The sequence below is a fragment of the Molossus molossus genome, unplaced genomic scaffold (assembly GCF_014108415.1).
Source record: "Molossus molossus isolate mMolMol1 unplaced genomic scaffold, mMolMol1.p scaffold_m16_p_16, whole genome shotgun sequence".
Taxonomy (NCBI): domain Eukaryota; kingdom Metazoa; phylum Chordata; class Mammalia; order Chiroptera; family Molossidae; genus Molossus; species Molossus molossus.
In genome coordinates this window covers 62,513,869-62,532,268 of record NW_023425351.1, presented here as the reverse complement: position 1 = coordinate 62,532,268, position 18,400 = coordinate 62,513,869, and the positions used below count along the sequence as shown (strand labels likewise).

Genomic DNA, 18,400 nt, shown 5'->3' with positions numbered 1-18,400 from the left:
TATGTGGGCATTGGAAAACAGATACGAACTTTTGTTTCTTCTTGTAAAAGTAAAGTCACTATAGATAATCCAGAAGATGCGCTGGAATATACAGGAGAAAAAAAATCACTCCAATATTACAGTTCCTTCATTTCACTTGAAAGGGTCCCTATTTCTATAAAAAAACATGGAGTGAAAAATGACTTAAAAATGGCTGCATGATACTACATGGTAGAGAGACACCCTCTAGAACATATTCAGCCATTCAACTTTCGCTGGACATTCATTTCCCATTTTTGGCTCTTCTTAACGAAACTGCAGTCGACACCCTGAGTCCTTACTTCTGATAACTATTTTTGGATGAATGCTTAGAAACAGAAGCACTGGGTTAAAGAGGAGCAACATTTTAAGTTCTCTTGACTCAGATGGCCGCATTTTTTTTCGTTTTTTGTTGTTGTTGTTGTTCAGATAGAGTGTGAGGGAGAGAGAGGGAGAGAGAGAGAGAGAGGGAGAGAAACATCGACGTCAAAGGGACACATCGAGTGGTTGCCCCCCGCACAACCCAACTGGGGCCAGGGACAAACTGCAACCGAGGTACGTGCCCTTAGCGGGAACCGAACCCGGGTCTCTCTGGACCACAGGCCGACGCTCTAACCGCTGAGCAACACTAGCCAGAGCATATGGCCACATTTTTGCACCGATTTGCACAGCCAGGCAGTGTAGTACCATCTAAATACCCCTCAATGGCACAACAATGATTGATTCATGTGGTCAACAAATACTGACCAGCCCCCGTGAATGGCAGACCTGATTCTAGTGCTGGGGATAAGGAGGGGCAGACGGAAGCTGCTCTGGCTGAGCTCACATTCGCGAGAAGGACAGGCAGAAGCTCAGTGGCTTGTAGACACACGGGAAAGCCAAGCAGAGAACAGCATGGGGTGTGCGGGGCAGTGGGGGCACCTGTGAGCTTAAGCAGGGACATCGGGGACTCTCCCCACGAGGTGTTAGCGAGCATCTGGATATTGCATAGACAAGGAGGAGAAAGAGTTTATGAAACAGAGGGGGCTGCCTTTGATTTCGTAGGACAGGGCGGCCAACCGCTGGACTGGGAAGGCAGCATCCTCCTTAGCAATCAAATGGCCACAACTGGGGTGAACGGAAATTCTCCATACTTTGTGGATGAATCCTTGTAACAACCCTGCAGAGCAGCTGCCATTATCTTCAATTTATGGAAGAAAGAACCCAGGCCAGGGAGGGGAAGTGTCTCATCCAAGGTCACGCGGCCAGTCTGTGATAGAGCTGGTACTGGAACAAAGTCCGTCCAAGCTCTTGGTATACTGCACGGTCTTGGTTGGTTAATCTGGTCTCCAAAGATGGGGTAGGATCCTGCCAGGTAGAGAGACGCCAATCAGAGGACCAGAGTGCCCCCAGGAGTGGAGACAGCAAGAGCAAGGAGCCGGCTGAGGAATTGCGGGGACTGGGTTCAAGGGCAGGATGTGAGGGCGGAGCGGGGAGGGGCTGCCAATCAGGCTGGGCTAGACTGCGACAGGCCTTGAATGCCACGCAGAGGAGCTGGGATTTCATTCTGCTGGCAACAGACGCCTTTCAGGCAGGGTCATGGAAGCAGCAGGGTCTCAAAGATAAATTGCGGGGTGAGAAGGCACATCAGTGAAGGTAAGAATCCCCAAACCGAGCAGATGAATCGTCATCTTAACGAATCCCAAGTTAAACAGTCAGGACCCAGGCTGCTAAGAAACGGTCTTCTCTCCAGCCTCCAAATTTGTCCTTTAAGTAGCTATTGAGAGGGTTTTTTTTTACCTGGAACTTTCTTGAATTCAGTTTGGACTTCCTTCCCCATCAAAAATGGCCGGATGCTTCGGGTTTAAATGTGGCAAAACTGTCTAGACATTTCCTGATAACAATGACAGCTAACATTCAGTGAAGGCTTAGTAGATACCGAGTGCTAAGTGTTTCCCTTCTCAAAACCTTATGTAGAGATACTGAGGCTCAGAGAGGTTAAGGAGCTTGGCCAAGGTTGCACAGCCTGGAGCCATACAGCCGGGATGCAGGCTTCAGGTGCAAATTGCCTGGGGATCTTGTTGAAACAATTTCTCATTCCGTCTGCATGTCTAAGGAGCTCCCAGGTGAGGATGACCTGCAAAGGTGAGTCACATCGGGGGCAGCAAGGCTCAATAGACCTTCCCACGGAAGCCCTTCCCACTGTTATGCCCTGGGTCTTCCCCATCCCCACACATTTCCCGAGGTGGTGTGGTGGCATTTCCTGACCGTTCCCTACAAGGGGCTGAGCCCCTGGACGTTCTCCTCCAGGGGGCTGACACGCACCTGGCGGCAGATGAGAAAAATGTCTTGGCTCTTGACCTCCATAGGGAGATACCTGGGGAGGTGAAGAGTCAGACTTCATTGGTTCCCCAAGGCTGGGGGTCTTGAGCCCCAGGGGGCTCAGAGGTCAGAGCAAGTGGGGGAGCTTGGGCCCTGGCTGGGCCTCCCGGGCAAGCCGTGTGCCTACCACCCAGGAGCGCACCTGTGGGGCTCTCGAGAAGCCTTACTGTGGGCTTGGGTGGGGGAGGGGCATCACTTCTTATTTCAGGGCCTTTCCCGGGGCTGTCAGAGGGAATGACAGGGCTGTCCTGGAGCTTTTGAAGGAAGCATCTTGTCAAGACATCAAAGCCCAAAAGGATGCTTTTAGCTTCACTGTGGTCTTCTGACAGAGCTGTTAACAGATTCAGCCTCCGTTCAAGGGTAGATTGTGTGTGTGTGATTGCTCCTTTATGTTTTAAAGTCACAACATTTCACACCCCCTCCCCCACCCCAGAAGGCATTCTGAGGGGTGCGTATGTGGTGGTGGTGGCAGTGGGGGTGGGGTGGAGAAAGGATTAGATGCTGGGTCCTGGGGTTCTCTGTCCTTGCCTCTGATTTTCTCATCTGTTCAATGGGAATTTCTGCTGAAAGGTCACTGGTGACCTGACTCAGTTCCGAGTTTTACTGATTTGTCCCCCACCTACTTGAAATCTAAACTAGAATTTGGGGGCAGGCCTATAGTTTGGCTCCCAAACCATCAGACAGCACCTGGGGTGCTTAGTCAAAACACCCCTTCCTGAGCCCCAGTCCAGACTCCAGAACCCAGGCGCCAGGAGCAGGCCCAGGGGTCGGATTGCTCACGGTAGCCCCATGGCTACCGTGCACCCAGGTCTGGTGTCCTCGGCCAGAGGACATCGCTTGGCTTCTCCTGATTCAGAAGTGGGGGCCCAGGTCCACTCTGCCCCGAGGATGGACGGTGGTCCCAGCTGCACTGAATGTGGAACTAGACGTGAGCTCAAGCTCCCTGGAGTCTCAGTGGTCATGACAGTCGGAGGACGGTGCAGAAAGGGGGAGAACTGTGCGAAAAGTTGATGCAGAGAGAACAGAGCAGAGAACGCTGGGTGCCCAGGAACAGACCCCTTCAGAAACGACAGGGACCACGGCAGGGGAGTTGGTTGGGGGCGGTGCGCTTTAAGAAGCTATTTCCTGTTTCCCGCGTCTGTGCTTAGCTTTTATTGCTCAGATGCTCAGACAGACAAGTTTTTTAAAAGTAGGGGCTGACTGTACACAGTAAAGGCAGCTCCTACATGCCGTTTACAGGCACCGTGCTTCTTATCCCATGAGACCAACAGATGGCTACAAGCTCCATTTCACAGGTAAGGAAACTGAGGCTCAGAGAGATCAAATGGGCTGCTGAGGAGGACAGAGCCCAGAGACTCCTGCCTCCGCACCCACTGCTCCGTCCCTGTAACATACAGTTAATTGTTAACAATTCCATTTCCTGACACTGAGTCTATAAATTAGATTTTTCACAAATTCCGAGTGGCTTTCCCCCTCTGGGAGCGTTCAGAAGACTCAGCCTTAATTGGATTATACTGTCCTTTTCAAGTTGCTGCTCCTGAGACGCTGTTACTAGGTGGAAGACCGCGTGCCTGGTCTCCTCCAGCCGGAAACAGACACCTCAGTGGCTGAAATGATGTTGTGGCTGTTCCACGCAGCCCACTACGTTAGTGTCATGTGCATTTGGTGACACAGGACTGAGAGGAGGCTGGTGTCCTAGGAGTGGTAACCCACGACCCCACTCGGTTAGTACTCAGGGGCAGAGAAAGCCAGCTGGGCCCAGGGAAGCTGGAGCCCAGAATTTCCTTGTTCACTCAGACACAATGAAGTCCCAAGCTCAGACTCTTCCAGCCCTGCAGCAGGAGAGGACGTGGCCCCTGGCCACCTTGCTACCCCTCAGCACTCGCCAGCAGTGCCCCCTGCTCGGAGGAAGGGGCGCAGGCTGAGCCAGGCCCCCTGCTTTGAATCCTGGCTCTGCCACTTACTAACAGGGGCGTTCATCCTTCTCTGGCCACGACCAGGATGCCTGCCTCCCAGGCCCCCAACCCATACACAGCCTGGAGGACACCAGGCGCCCACTCCCATCCCCGTGGCCAGACTCCGCTCCTGCAGCCGGGGGACGGGTGAATCCTCTCCTGCAGGACTGGGCTCTGGGAACACCTTTAACGCTGGCACCTTCTGGGTCCCTGAAGGGTGACCTTCATTAGCGAGCGAGTATTAGTGATGACGGACTTGGCAACGTGAAGTTCAGATGGACCATCCTGCACTGTCCTCCTCCTCGGTGTACCCTCCGATCATCCCCACCTTCCCCCTCAGTGGCCCTGGATAAGCTGCTGCCATCGACCCAGCTCGTCTCACCTGAGTCATGCTGCTCCGAGAGCTGTATCACCTGCTGCACAAGCCTGCATCCATTTCTATGGCAACTGTGCCAATAGTTTCCATTCTCCCAACTTTGCTGCTCTGTTTTAGTAAGAGATTCTGCCTCCTAGCTTGCTGAGGAGATCAGCCACCTGATCAAGCTCACAACACCTCACCTTCTTGCCCATCCCCATACTCATGTCTTTTCTCCCCACCTCAGTGGGGGTAGCCGGACTCCCCATCATAAGGCGAATAATCCCACTACCTGGCTTCCAGCCCAGCACTCATCAACTCTTATCTCTTTTCACCCCATCCCTTGTGCTTTGAGTTACAAACACTCCAGGCTGCCTAAAAAAGAAAGCAAAGCAAAACAAACGTGAAAAGCAACACTGAGTTTTCCAAAGCTGCTCAATTCCAGCACCGTCTGCACATTATTATACCAACTCTTGCATCCCGTGGCCGTGATGAGGAAGTCAGGCTCCCGGGTGAAAGAGCCCCGCCTTCTGGTCGGTCCCACCCCCTCAGGGTGTGAGCCTGGACAAGGTCCATCAGTCTTCGGGAGCCTCAGCTTCTCCACTGCCATGGAAGGGAAATGGTACCATCAAAGGGTTGCCGAGAGCATCCAGGGTGCTATCTGAATACAATGTTTGGCTCTGGGCCCCGCTCACAATGAGCTCTGAACTCACGACACAGGGCACCTGCTGTTAAAATGATGTAACCATCAAACGCCTCAAAGGAAGCCGGAGAGTCCTGCTGCTCACCTCTGTCACTGCACGGTTTACCCCTGCCTCTGTCATTCTGTTCCCCTGCTTTGTTGATGCCTTTTTAGAAACTGCTGAACTGATCCCACATCACTGGCCCTGGGTGGCAAACAGCCTTCCTGAAGTGTCCCCCCCCCCCTCCCCAGCTTCCCTGGACTGCGCTCCTGGTCCCTCTCCTGGCAGCCCCTCCTCTGCTGCTTCTCCCGGTTTCTCTCTCGCACAGGTGATCTCCATGCCGGCCCTTCCTCATTCCTCTCCTCCCCCTCCTCCTTGCTGAGCTCATCCAGCCCAAAGCTCTAAACTCATCCTTGCAGAAAGATGTCGACCAGACCAGCCTTTCCAGCCCCATCACGATTTCTAAACACAAATCTGACCACATCATCCTCGTCTTCCAAACCTCCCTAGGAGGACTGGGGGCTGGCTGTGACGGGTGTTCCTTGCCACCCACGCTCATCCTCAGACATTCCGGTGTTTAAAAAGCGGCATACGGCCTGGCCGGTGTGGCTCAGTGGACTGAGCGTCGTCCCATGGACCGAGAGGTCCCACTTTGATTCCTGGTCAGGGTACGAGCCTGGGTTGTGGGCTCGATCCCCAGTAGGGGGCATGCAGGAGGCAGCCAATCGCTCTTTCTCTCTCACGTGGATGTTTCTATCTCCCTCTCCCTTCTCTCTCTAAAAAAATCAATAAAAACATATAAAAAATAAAATAAAAAGGGACATACAGCAGAAGACCTCCTTTTAGGAACAGAAACATGGACCTTAGAAAAGACAACATAGCTCAGATGTTCGTTTGTTCGTTCATTCATTCATTCATTCATTCCTTGGTGAGTGCCTGCTCTATGCCAGACACCTGTAGCTAATCAGGAAATAGGACATAACATTCCTGCTCTCACAGTGCCTACTATCTAGGAGTAGAAGACAGAAAATCAACAGAAAACAAAGAACTTATGGAGAGTGTGGTAAGTGCTCTGCAGAGAGTTTTTAAAAAATGGGATGGTGCCTGAATGGGATGGGAAGAGCTCCTGTCTACGAGATACTCAGGGGAAGCCTCCGAGGAGGGCATCTACCAATCAAGAAAGGGCAGCCTTGACATCATCATGGGTACCAGAGAGAACAGAGGAGACACACTGGCTACTGCTGACATTCTGTTTACTGCAAAGTAATTTCCAAATTATTCACTTATCATTTTAAATTCTGTTCTCTCCAAAGACACTTTTTTTTTGGAAAAGTCTTAAAAAGCTTCATTGAAAAGTCCAACTTTTCACTCGTCAACATGGAAACAAAACTCTTCCATGGTTCTACGGTGGGAAAAAACTCTTCTTTTTCCTACTCAGGACAATTCAAGAATAGATAAATGTGATGTATAGTCAGAGCTCCAAATAGCTCCAAAAAAGAGGAACATGGAGAAGTCATCTCTGCATCTAGGTCAAATGTTAGAAGAAATTGTAATCTCAAGGAATGGTTTTTACAAAGTGGATAAAAAACAAAACTAGCGCATACAGTTTTTGAAGTAGTCAAAATAAAGCGCTGTCTTGATAGCTTATAAAAGAGACCTTGCACCCAAACACCACAGTCTGCCTTTAAGAGAGAAGCTGAAGGAGAAAAACCAGAATCAAGGAGGTCCGCGGGCTGCCGGAGCTGGAAGGCTCTGAGAGGTGACTTGAGCCTGTCCATCCGGTAGGGCCAACCATGAGATCTGGGAAGGGACGGAGGGCAAGTGTGGTGGGAGGACCCAGGATCTCGTCCTTCACCATCAATTACAGGACTTCAGTAGCCTATTTGCCTGGGACTCTAAAGTCCCTTCTAGAGGTGGGCGTGTTGTGGTGATGGGTTCTGCTCGGTGGTTGTCTGTCCCCAACATCACAGTAAGATCAAGGTGTTCTGAACTGAACTGGTCCTTGAGAAGCCAGTTAAGGAGAATAGTAAGTCCACTCGCTTTGGAAGTAGAACAGACCTGGGGTTCGAATTGAGGCTCCATCCAACATGTACGGGTTGTATGATGTTGGCAAGATACTTCAGCTCTCCTGGATGTGCTTTCTTTACCTACAAACCCAGAAAGAATGCCTACCTCTTTGGTTGTTAGCATGCCACAGATGGCATGATGCTTACAAAGACCCCATCAAAACACAAGGTACCTGCAAATGCTCAGCAAATGGTGGCATGTTGATGATGACGCAAGAGCAGCTCCATGATGATGTGCTCTAAAGCAGAAATTAGTATTGCAGACAGAGTATGACAAAGCCAAGGTTAAACTGGTCCCCTTGAGGGGCTTGAGGTAGCGCATGACTCTGGATACTAGCCAGGACATCAGGATGTGCCTGCCTGGGTTCCAAATCACAACCCTATCACATTGTAACTAACTTCTTCTTTTTGTTAATCCTCACCTGAGGATATTTTCCCACTGATTTTTAGGTAGAGTGGAAGGGAGGGAGGGAAGGATGAAGGGAGAGAGAAAGAGAGAGAAACATCCATGTAAGGGAGACACATCGATTGGTTGCCTCCCACATGACCCTGACCAGGGAAGGGGATTGAACCTGCAACCCAGGTACATGCCCTTGACCAGGAATTGAACCCATGACCCTTTAGTCCACGGACTGATGCTCTAACCACTGAGCAAAACCAGCTAGGATGTAACTAACATCTTTACCACTGTTCTCTCTCTGAGCAATAATCTAAAAAAAAAAAAGGCAATAAGATTAAGACATATTTTGGAGCAAAGTGGTTTCATTATTTTTGCAGTTAATACTTTGCAGTTAACGATCATCTTCTCCAAGGCAAAGCATCCTTTTTTTCTGGGTAGGAAGAATCCTAGCAGCCGCCACCACACACTGGCACAGCCCTCCATACCCACAGACACGGAAAACCAGGGCTGGGGGATGAGGGATGTGTTTCTGAAAGGGGGGGGTCTTGCTGAGACAGGAAGAAAAAGGAAGGAATTCTGGTTTTCTGTGTCGCACACGGAAATAAATAAGGCACTTCCACACGTTTAAGATGGGCCTGCTCTGATCTACAAGCCATCAAACTCTGCTATCAAAACATTGAGAGGGGCTCGGAGTCTGGAGGGAGTTATCCCGACGGCAATTCCCCACGTAACCTTTCCAATTCCTTCCTCGGGTGACGTGTGGGCATGCCATCTTCCCGGAGCCCAGAGAGGAGCATGGTTGCTCTGTTCCCCAGGCGCAGAGCCGGGCGAGACGGGGCTCTCGGCAGGCTGCTCCCCTGTGTCAGATCCTGCTCAGTCCCCTAGCCCTCCCCCCAGCCCCCTAGCCCACCCTTTGCATCCCCAAACCCACAGCCGTCTCTCGAACCCTTTTCATCTCTACCTCGAAGAGACTCCCTTCGCCTCAAAGCCCGGGACAAAGGCTGGAGGTGTACTTGTACTCTGGCACAATGTCCTCCACGGAGCCATTCATCTAAGCCCGTTCAATCCCAGACAGAACCACGCAGATTCAAACCGCACCCAGGGGCCGTGCTTCTCATCTCTCGCTCGGAACACGGGGGGTAGCGGGCTGAATAACGAGCCCCTAAGATCCCAGGTCCGAAGCTCTGGCACCTGTGAATGTGACCTGTGTGGCAAAAGGGACTTTGATGATGTGAGGAAGGATCCTGAGATGGAAAGACTGTCCTGGATTATCCAGGTGCGCCTTCATAGATCACAGGAGCCTTAAAAGAGGCAGGCAGATTACCGACTATATCCCCCACGCTGTCCTTTACACCCCGGGACTGCTTTGCAGCGACCGATATGTGTACCTCTTAATCCCTCCCCCCCTCTCACCAGCCCCCAGCCCCCAGCCCGCCCCGTGGCAACCATGGTCGCTCTCTGTGTTGTGCCTCCATTTCCATATTGTTTGTTCATTTATTATTCCACATATACGTGAAATCACATGGTGCCAGGCAGGTACTGAAAATATCTCAGGGGCAGGAGGAACACTTTATAAAGTATATGATTGCCTAACACTATGCTGTACACGCGAAACTAATCCAAAATGATACTGGCTGTAAACTGGAACTGAAAAATGAAACGTAAAGTTGTTTATTTTTTTTTAAAGAGGCAGGCAGAGGGAGAGCTGGTCACAGATAAAGAGGCGACATGATGACGGAAGCAGATGCGCTTTGCAGATGGAAGGAGGCGCCACAACCCAGGGCAGCCGCTGGAAGCTGAAGTCAGGGAACCGGACAGGGAGAGTGGCCGCCGACACCCAGGCTTCATGGGAGCTCCCCGTGACCAGCTGAATGCCTCGCAGACAGACCTGCACCCACACATGCCACCAGGGAGTGCACAACTACGGCAGAGTGTGGCCACGGGCCACAGACTTCTGCGGTCTCCCATGTTCCCTGCGACCTTGAAGCAGCTGGCTTGACAGAACGGTGGAGTGACCTCTGGGAGGCTCTGTTTCAGTGGCCACAGGAAACAGATACAATTCTCATTTGCATGGAGCTTACTATCTAGGGCCGGACATAGCCTTTAGTTAAGAAATCACACAAACTATTAGCTGATGACACTGGACAGCCTGACTTTGCAAGGGAAGGCATTTCTCCAGGGTGGCGCAGGGACTGTCACCCTTGGCTCTACCTGGCATCAGCTGGGGAGCTCTCAAATACCCCAGTGTCCACGCTGCACCCCATACCCATTAAACCAGACTCCCTGGGGGTAGGGTCCAAGCACCTTGAGGTTTTAAAGCTCATTCCAATGTGCAGTCCAGTTTGAGAGGCGCCGGTCTCAGGCCAGCCACTTCCCAGGACACTGGAGCAGGGCTGGGACTCCGTGGAGGAAACTCGAAGTCGGCGGTTGTCCTCACTGTTCCCCTGCTAGGTCGGGTATTAAATATGGGCTGCCATCCCACTTGAGCAGTTTCAGAAAGAACTGGTCATTGTATTTGTGTTCTCTGCTCCGTCCCACATCCCTGGTCCCAGGTCAGGCCTTCCTCCTGTGTCACCTGTACTGCCGCCAGGGTCTCCCAGTCTGCCTTCCCTACGCGGCCACCGGGCTTTTCCAGGGCATTGTCCAAACGACTGCCTTGTGGTCTGTCTGCAAAACAGATCATGGCACACCACTCCCTGGCCAAGCCCTGCCCTGGCTCCCCAGTGCTCCCCAAATCGTGTCCAAATTCCTCAGCAGCACCTTCAAAGCCCTGCCAATACTGCCTGGGCTTCCGATGCCCCCGAAGGCGCACTCGCTGTTTCTGAACCTGCCCTGCACACACCCACCTCCAGCCTGGAACGGCGCCCTCTCCAAAATCTTCCTATCGAACTGTCGGTCTTCCAAATCTAGCTCCAATCCCTTCTCTCGTAAGAATCGGATTCCCTCTGCCAGATGGTTTGCTCCCTCCCCCTTCTCAAAAAACACAATGTGAACTTTCCACAGGGCTCTCCTGGAGTTACCGGTCTGCAGAGTCAGTTACGTAGTCTCCCCTGCGCTTTTCTTAATAGCAGGATATCTCTGACTCAAGTTCAAAGCAGGACCAGAGGTCTGTTAATACTCCTGTATTGTTAGCAGCAGAAGTAGCCACAGCAGGAACAACTCAGAGACCCTCAGCTGCCAGCCGCCGAGGATCAACCCACAGGACATGGGGCATCCTGGGTCTTCTGCTCTCTCCGCCTGGGCCACTGGCTCTTCATTGATTGGTTGACCAAACAGCTGCCTTGTGGTCTGTCTGCAAAACAGATCAGGGCACACCACTCCTGGCTAAACCCTGCCCTGGCTCCCTAGTGCTCCCCAAATCTTGTCATCCATCCGTCCGTCCATCCATCCAATTAAAAATGCATTGAGGCCCTGGCCAGTTTGGCTCAGCGGTTAGAGCGTCGGCCTGCGGTCCAGAGAGACCCGGGTTCGGTTCCCGCTAAGGGCATGTACCTCGGTTGCAGTTTGTCCCCGGCCCTGGTTGGTCGTGCGGGTGGCAGCCACTCGATGTGTCCCTTTCACATCGATGTTTCCCTCTCTCTCTCTTCCTCTCTCTCCCTCCCACTCTGTCTGCACAAAAAAATGGAAAAATGTCCTCGGATGAGGATAAAAAAAAAAAAAACCAAAAAAAAAAATGCATTGAGGGCCTAGTATACGCCAGCATTGTTTTGGGCACTGGGAGTATTGTCCTCTGGAGCTTACATTTTGGAGGCCTGGGTTATGACCCCTTGAGACAGAGAGAAAGAGACTGAATGTGAAGTGGTATGAGGTCAGGCTTTGGCCCAGGTCCATCTCTGCTCACCACCTGTTATGGGTTGAATTGTGTCCCCCCCAAAAAGAGATATCTTGAAGTCCTAACCCTCAGTACCTCAGAATATGAGTATTTGGAAATAGGACTTTTATAGTGGTAATTAGTTAAAATGAGGTCATTAGGGTGGGCTCTAATCCAACATGACTAATGTCCTTATAAAAAGGGGAAATTTGGACGCGGACAGATGTGCACAGAGGGAAGATGGCGTGAAGAGACACAGGGGAAGACGGCCATGCATAGAAACCAGGGCAACCCCGAGGCTACCCGTTGCTATGGTCTGGGACAGGGCCCTCGGAAGGAGCACGGCCCGGCCCACGTCCTGAGTCAGACGTTTGGCCTCCAGAATGAAGAGACAATACATTTCTGTCTTTTACGCCACCCAGGTGGTGCTTTGTTAGGACAGCCTGGGGAATGAATACACCACCCAACGCAGGCATCTTCTCTCTCCAGGCCACCACGGCCTGGCGAAGACGGGCCTGGCTGACTCTGCCAACGTGGGAAGTCTGGCCTCGCCGCTCATCAGGAAAGAGCACGGCGACTTGGAACGAAGTGCAATCCTGACGGGTGAACACGCGGCATCTACGCTCCAGAGAAGCCGCGGGGTGGCCGTGGCATCTGCCAGAGCACATGGCCACGGGGCGCGCACAGTTCGGGGCCACTCCAAGCCACCAGCTACCCTGACCTGCGTGCTCTCTGATGTCCACCTCCACCCGCGATCTGTGATGTTGGTCCCGCCCTCCAGCTCTGCGCTCAGGTCCCACCATCAGCTCTCAGACTTCCCTTCCAGGGCAAGTGGGCAGGTAGTGGTGACGTCATGGTAGACAGACAGTGTGGCAGATTACAACAGCCACACATTCCTGACACTTCTCCCACTGAGAGGTGGGGCCCATGCCCACATCCTTACCCCTTCAACCCAGGCTGCCTGGTGACGATGCCGATCAGTAAAATGTGGTGGAAGCGACGCTACGACAGTTCTGCACCAAGGCTTTTAAGAGGACACACATGTCCCACTTTCTTCTTGGAGCTCTGGGCCACCACGGGAGACGGCTGACGACCCTGGGGCTGTTACCGCGTGAAGAAACCCCAGCTAGCCACCTGGAGAGGACGCTCAGCCCCAGCGTTTTAAACCACCCCGACCCCAGAGACCAGGCGCAGGGACAAGCCCTCACTGCGACACTGTCTCAACTTTTCACTGCAGAACTGTGAGTTATGATTGATTTGTTTGCAACGCCTACGTTCTGGTGTCACTTTTAGGCAGTAATCGTTAACCAGAACAGAGGCAGACCCAAGGTGTCAACCAAGACTGTGAGAAGATGCTCTACGTCTGGACTTCGAGACCCACACGTCATTTTGAGAATGAATGAGGCATGCTGAGGAAGGCCTGAGGTCCAGGTGGGGTCCCCACCGGAGGGGCCGCCTGGCTGGTTCTGTTGGCAGGACGGCAGACACAAGCTGAACTGCCCCCTCGGCAGCAGAGAGGACAATGCGGCCAGAGGACGAGAGAATCTCTTTCTGTTTCACAGCGCTGCTGTTGCTGGTTCTGGGCAGGCTGCTGTGCCAGGTGCCTCACGCGTCCCTGCCAAACTTCACTAAACCTTGCAAGTAGGCGTTTTACAAATACAGAAACTGCACCGAGATGTTGACTAATACGCTGAGGACCACAGCCAGTCCGAGGTGGAGCTGGGGTGCACACCTGGGCTCCAAGACTTGGCTTCCAAAGGAACCCAGGGGACTCAGAGTTGGGGTGACATGACACAGGAAGTGGGGCGGGGAGGAAACAGGAAGAAGGCCTTTAGAAGAAATAAACTGTAGTCCAGTGATCCCAGGTATCCCTCGAACGGTTGCCCTGTCTGTCATCCATTCGGTCAGCGTGGAGGGTTCGCGACACGGACCCGGAACATCACACAGCCCTCAGAATCCTGCGGGAGCAGCGGCCACGCACACGCTCTGCAAACAGCCTTCTGGAGGCCTGAGCCCCGACGGGTGTAAGCGCTAACATCTGCTGATTTTGAAGTGGATATATTTAGTGGTGGAACACTTTTTCTTCCGGTTTCATAACACTTAAAAAAAAAGTCCTGCTTGTCCCATTTTTTTTCATTTCCTTTCTTTTCTCTTTTTTTCTTTTCTTTTCTCTCTCTCTCTCTATTTATTTTCAGGAACTCCCAATGATGTTGCCATTCTTTCCCTAGCAATGCACTAGGATACGGACTCTGCGTTGCTGGGAGAAGTCTCAGCAGGACCCGGGAGGAGGGGAAAACACGCAGGATGGTGTGGGGAAGAAATGCCGAAACTGCCACAGCCCACGTGAAGGCCGAAAGGCCCGGAGCCGGGTCAGTACTGAGAGTTACAAGTGTCCCCAGCACCTGCACGGGGCGCCTTCTGCACTGGGGGTGGGGGTGGGGTTAGCATTTGCTCCCAGTGGGCCATGGTCCTGACAGCTGAATTGTCCTCTCCGGAGTGCCCCCTTCCTTCGACTCTTTTGCTCCTTCTGATGGCGGGAGAAAGGCAGCTTTAAGTAGGTGGCAATTTGTCTTCAGTACTTTCCCTGAACATGGACTCATCTCTCCTCTTTAAGGAAGGTGGATCCAGGCTTCTGGGGGGGTTCGTGGGGGGAGGGCGGGAAAACCAGCCCAAAGGCTGGGTCCTGTGGTCCCCATTTTCACTCACACGATCTCCTTTCTTCCTCAGGATGGCCCTGGGTGGGCATTCTCATCTCCGTTTCCTCGAGGAGACTCGGGATCTGAACCCCAGGCTCCAGAGTGTTGCGTCTACCAAGAGCTCCAAAGGCAGAGCGGGACCTAGACGCTGGCGTCACGGACTGTGGTTCGGCAACGCCCGGTGTGCCTGCGTGGCGCTCGGCCCCTCTGGCCCGAAGGCAGCGAAGCCAGCACCTCCTATCAAGGGGGACGAGCATTAAGCACATCCCTCTGCCCTGTTCTTTCCAACGTGACCTTTCACCTCTCGTTTCTATTGTCCAAGCGGCCGCCGCTGCAGTGGACGGGAGAGCACATGGGATGGAGACAGCCTGGCAGCCATTAAAAGCAGTACTTGGGGAGAATATTTGACACGGGCACGTCCACATAGAATGTCAAGTAAAAAATGAAGTTACCACCTGGCTGGTGTGGCTCAGTGGACTGAGCACTGACCCATGCACCAAGAAGTCACCGGTTTGATTGCCGGTCAGGGCACATTCCTGGGTTGTGGGCTTGATTCCCAGCAGGGGGCATGCAGGAGGCAGCTGATTGATGTTTCGCTCTCCTTAAAAAAAAATCAATAAAAATATATTTAAAAAAAAAGAAGTTATAACACATTTATCTGATGTCTGGAAAAGGCAAAACTAGACAAAATTCAGTGGTTTCCAGGGGCTTTGGGGGGAGGTTAACTACAGAGCACAAGAGACAGTGTTGGGTGATAGGATTGTTCTATAAGTTGGTTTTGGCAGTAGGTATTCAACAGTGTGGGTTCATGGAAAGTCACAGAACTGTACTGGCAGTGAGCACCCTACAGTTGCCTGCTCAGGGCTGGGGGAGCCACCTCTGTGACACTCCGAGGCCAAGGGGGATGCGAATGTGTGGGTCCTCCCCCCAGCACCCACCCACCCCCACCCCAGGTGCCTTTGGCTCCTTTGCAAATTCTGATGCCACCAGCTGAGCTTGGGGGTGTGAGAGAGGGAGGCGTGAACAGCGAAGGTTGTCAGGGAAGAAAAACATTAGTCAGACTCCAGCTTCCTTGCTTCCTCTCCCATTCATTTTAGACTCCGTGAATGAGCTGACGCCCCCAGTCTCCAGTTCAGCTGCCCCATTCCTGCACTGAGCTCCCATCCTCCTCTCCGCACGCACCCTGTGCTCAAGAGAACCGATTCTTAAGGCTGCACTGGAGCGGCGCTCAGTTCGGCTCTGTCCTCAGGGCTGTGTTATTCCTGTGCCTCAGGCTCCTCCTCTGCAAAATGGGGGCGATAGTGGGACTTACTCCACATGGTTGTAGAGATCCTATGTGTTCAATAAGGGGCACGGGGGCAGCGCCTGGGTCACGGTAGGCGCTCAGCAGATGTCAGCCCTTAGCACTGTCATTACAACCTGGATGAGTCCAGACAAGGGGAACGAAATCCCGAGGGCTCTGAAAGGTAAAAGAAAGGGGGGATCGTTTCCGGCGAGGGGGCCGGTCGGTGGTGCCTCATGACGGACGTGTTGGAGGAACCCTGGGGGCCCGGCTGGGCGGAAACCCCGGTGATGGATTACTGCTGTCCGCTCTGGGCGAGGACAGGCTTGAAGCGAGTGCGCCTCCGAGGCCCAGGCCGTGTTTCTGGACTCAGGCGTGTCAGGGCACATCTGGAATCCGGCAGGACCAGCTTGCCAATCAGTGTTTGCATTCTACGGCCTGGGGGTGGTTTGGGAAGTCCAGTGTCTCCAGGGAAGAACAGCATCGTCTTCGTCATCAGAAGGCAACGCGGTGTTGATGGCGGCCTGGGGCCTGCTTTTCGTCAGATCACCTCTGCCTACAGGAGGGGCAGTCACAGTGGACCGTCGGACCGTCGGACCGTCGGACCGTCGTCTCCACAAAACTGCACGAAGCAGCAGTGTTGGGGCCCACGGCGGAATGTGACACGTGTGTGTCTCCTCGGTGCAGCAGATCCACTGTGGGCTGGACGGCAGTGGCGGGGGCACGTGGGGGCTTGGGCATTCTGGCCCAGCGTGGTGTAGGTGCCGTGTGGCCCCAGAGGGGCAAGGACAGGACATCCAGCTCTGGTAGGGGCAGGTGGCTTCCCGGTGACTCCTCAGGGTGAACAACACCCATAGCATTCCCTGAGGACTCCCAGAACTAGTTAGGGGGTTGGAGCCCCCACCACAGTGGGTGGGGACAAAACCCTAAGCACAGTGACCCAAAGGTGGGCCCCAGGCTGGGCGCCTGAGGAACCCAGGTCGTAGCTGCGATCCATGTGGGAAGAGGGCTCCAAGCGCAGAGATGGGGGGTTAGCTGCTGGTGTGGGGCCGGGGGCTGGAAGGCTTCACAGGGAGCCAGGGGAAACTGGCTGAGGATCTGGAAAAGGGGGGCCATCCTGGACCAGAGGAGAAGCACGAGCAGGCGGGAGATGGAGCTGAAAGGGGCAGGGAGTGGGGAAGGCAGGTCAGGAGGGGCGTGACCCTTCGGAGCGAGGACTCTGCTTTGTTCTGTCACCGTCGGTACCTCGCACACAGGGGACTCCCCAAGAAATGGCGACATGACAGGATGGCCAGAAGGACAGACGGGATTTAGGAGGGGGCTCAGGCTCCCCTCTTTTCACTGAGAGCAGTATGTGAAGGAAAGCCCTTGTGGTCGTTTAAAGGAAAGCGCACCCAAAAAGCCAGGTCATGAGCAAATCCAGCCGAGGTGACGGGGGTGCGTGAACATATGTGCACAAAGCAAAGGAGTGAGAGGTTGTTATGCTCTCAGCCCCTGGCCTCAAAAAAGCACCTCGAGGTTTAACAGAAAAGAAAAGGAAGAAGAAAGGCACCGAAGCCCCTCGCCCCTGGATTGAGGCGGAAGACACAAAGCAAGGGATGATCAGAGGGTTCCCAGGATGCAATGCACCTGCCTGCGGGCGGGGCGGGGGGTAAAGACCCCTCCCAACCTGGGCCTCTGTGCTCCCTTCCCAGCCTCCAGGGCTCAAAGGGATGTGGCTGGAAGATGCACAGGCCAGGTCGCCCTGCCCAGCAGGGATGCAGCCAGGAATGAGCCCTCCCCTCCTTGTTCCTGCCTTGTCGCCTGTCTTTGGAACCTTGCTGAGAAGGAGAAAAATGGGGCCAGAGCTCGGATGAAAGAGCCTGTCATCTCATAAAAGAGCCAGGCGATGCTCTGAAAGGCACAGAGGAGCCAACACCTGCCATTTGCACTTCAAGGCTTGAAATCCACCAAGGCAAGGGACCTGCCTGCCCTTCCCTACCAGTGCCCAGCTCTGGCAAGTGATGGCCCCCGGGACCAGAGTCTGCTAGTCTCACACAGGGCTGCATGAGGACAAGGAGAGGGAGGAGAATCTCCGAAGAAGCCCCCGGCCTGAAACCCACAAGTAGGAGAGCTGGAGAGTTAGAAATCCGTCACCCCCTTTCCTTGCCTGACACAGGATTCATTCACCACTTTGTTTGGTCTTTGGCCACTGTGTGATGGAGAAAAGTAGCCCCCCAACAGATCATTTCCCATCGCCATCACAAAATGAGACGCCACCAGGGCTGAGTAAAGGACGCGTCTGCTTCGGACGAGACACCAATGGAGCATTTTCTGCTTTTATTTGTTCTCCTGAGAAGCTCTGCAACCCGCTTGAACCCACGGCCCAGACGGGATCCTAAGAATCACTCAGATCTGGCAAAAGAAAGGTTTCCTTGCAGAAAGGTTTCGCTCACCTCTGCGAGAGGAAATGTAAAACCAAGAACATGAAAAGCAGGAAGGTGGACGATTTTCCAAGTGAATTCCCCAAATGGCCAGTACAGGACCTCTCACACACTTCTTACCATTGATTTTCTATTCTGCACAAACGATCTAGGAGGAGCACTGGGGGAAATCTCCAAGTCTGGAGAGGACAGGCTGTCCATTTGGGTTGTGAAACACCAGGTGGGGGGGCTGTGGGGAGGAGAAGCTGCAGGAGTCCAGGGCATTCAGGTGTTACTTAGTCACGCGTGCAGGACGGGGGCTCTTGGTTACCTGCTGCAACTACCTCTGCAACTCACCCACGTGGAGAGGG

At 53.4% G+C, this 18,400-nt stretch overlaps 1 protein-coding gene across 4 annotated transcripts in view; it reads right to left on the bottom strand.

The window, feature by feature from the left end:
• The window catches only part of ZHX2 (zinc fingers and homeoboxes 2), a 143,289-nt gene that overhangs the window by 13,824 nt on the left and 111,065 nt on the right, over positions 1-18,400 (bottom strand). Inside the window, exons 1-2 of one of the 4 annotated variants that reach the window (XM_036263949.1) lie at positions 10,414-10,449; positions 10,143-10,285 (exon numbers count right to left, since the gene is read on the bottom strand). The exons of the other annotated variants lie outside the window; for them this stretch is intronic. The gene's annotated coding sequence lies outside the window, so the exon portion shown is untranslated. Of the gene's footprint in view, positions 1-10,142; positions 10,286-10,413; positions 10,450-18,400 lie in introns of those variants that run through there. 4 annotated transcript variants of the gene reach the window in all.